The 1,772-nt window shown below is 41.6% G+C and overlaps 1 pseudogene; it reads right to left on the reverse strand.

The window, feature by feature from the left end:
* Positions 1-439: 439 nt before the first annotated feature.
* On the reverse strand, positions 440-1,453 carry LOC108381737 (malate dehydrogenase, cytoplasmic pseudogene; annotated as a pseudogene).
* Between the last annotated feature and the right edge of the window lie 319 nt (positions 1,454-1,772).

Genomic DNA, 1,772 nt, shown 5'->3' on the forward strand with positions numbered 1-1,772 from the left:
TAAGTCCTTGTTAGTTCTCGATGGAAGTAAATACTATTTCTTCAAGCTTACCATTGCTTATAACGTCCGCTCTGACATCAACCTTACTAAGACTACTTTCTTATCCTGAAGCGTGTCATAGCACCTAACATTCATACAGTTCCCCAATTGCTGCTATTAAATAGGGATGATACTTGAGAAACCCGAAGTTTTTCTAAGAATCCAGATCAACAGAGATTATATTGGAAACCTCCTTGTTCGAGTACACTCTCAAGAGAATTTGGGTGTTCAAACTGATACGAATGAGCTATACATTTGCATATGAAAAGCTCTGAACTCCGCTTTTTGGCACAAATTTATTTGATATAATAACTACAATCCACGCCGTTGTATACCAGAAAACCATTTGAAACATAACGAAATTGCAAAAAAAAAAAAAAAAATCATACAAATACTTTGTTTAGCCCTCTCCCAACTCTGCAATTGCTTGCATCTTTTCTTGCAGCAGCTCCTTAACGTTTATATCGATTTTACTCCTTGCCATCTCATCCAGCTTGATGCCCCTCACAATCGTCCATTTGCCGCGTTGTATCTCGACGGGCAAGGAGAAGAAAATCTCTTTCGGTGTGCCATAGCTGCCGTCCGACGAAACTATCATCGAAACTATTGTACCTTGTGGTGTACCCGAAAGCCAATCTCGCATCTGATCGCAAATAGCTTTTGCTGCCGACAATCCGGATGGGTGATTGCGCGCTCCTATTATTTCCAAGCCACGCTTTGCAACATTTTCCACAAGTTGAGTTTTTAGAAAAACACTATCATCGCCCATATAATCAACGACTCGGTGACTCTTATTGTTAACGACCACGCTGGCTACTGAGGCATCCGCATACATCGAGCTCGACTGATTGCCCCACACGATAACATTCTTTAGATGCGTCGAAGGCATTTTCAACCTGTAGGCTATTTGTGCTATGGCACGATTGTGATTCAGGCGCGCATTGGCTGTAAAGTTCTCACGTGGAATTGATGGCGCGTATTCGGCGCAGACGTAACACAAAGTGTTGCTTGGTTCGGCAATCACAAAGACCTTACAATCTTTGCGGGCGAAATTTTCTAGGCATAGACCATAATCCTTAAATTTCTTAGCATGAAACTCTATAAGCTCGCGGTGCATCATAACATAGGAACGTTGTTTGTTACCCAACAGGAAGGCGACAGATATATCTTGAAAAGCGACTACAGGATCACAGGTGGGGATTACTTCTCGCAGCAGAGGATATGTCGAGTCCAGCAGTTCCATTAATAAGCCTTCTATCCTACCGGTTTCGGTCGGCACGTCGAGTAGATGGAATATCATCGGCTGTTTCGGACCGAATGCCATGCCGCTGGCGACAAGCCCTGTCAGTGAATATGCCAAATGCCCGGCGGCCTCAGTGAACAGTACGCGTATTACCGGCTCCTCCTTGAACATTTCGAAGAAGATTTAATTGTAATAAATTGAGTTTAGATTAATTAATGAAAAAAATTTTATAATTGATGTAATTGTTTGGTTGCTAGACGAAAACGTATCTGTTTGTAAACTAACGTTACTGGCATGGCTACGTGAGAATTGTGTTTACGTAACAAAATGCCATACACCTCATGGTGGAACGTATCTGAAAGTGAAAACACTAATATTAAGGTTCTCCACACCCATTTCGGTAGTTTTGGTAAACGGCTAGTTGGTACTCGTTAATTTTATCAACTGTAACTGTCCCTTTCTTCTATTTGTCTGGTAAATTATGTATATC

This window comes from Rhagoletis zephyria, unplaced genomic scaffold (assembly GCF_001687245.7).
Source record: "Rhagoletis zephyria isolate East Lansing unplaced genomic scaffold, Rhagoletis_zephyria_1.1 Rzeph_scaffold_23590, whole genome shotgun sequence".
NCBI classification, from domain to species: domain Eukaryota; kingdom Metazoa; phylum Arthropoda; class Insecta; order Diptera; family Tephritidae; genus Rhagoletis; species Rhagoletis zephyria.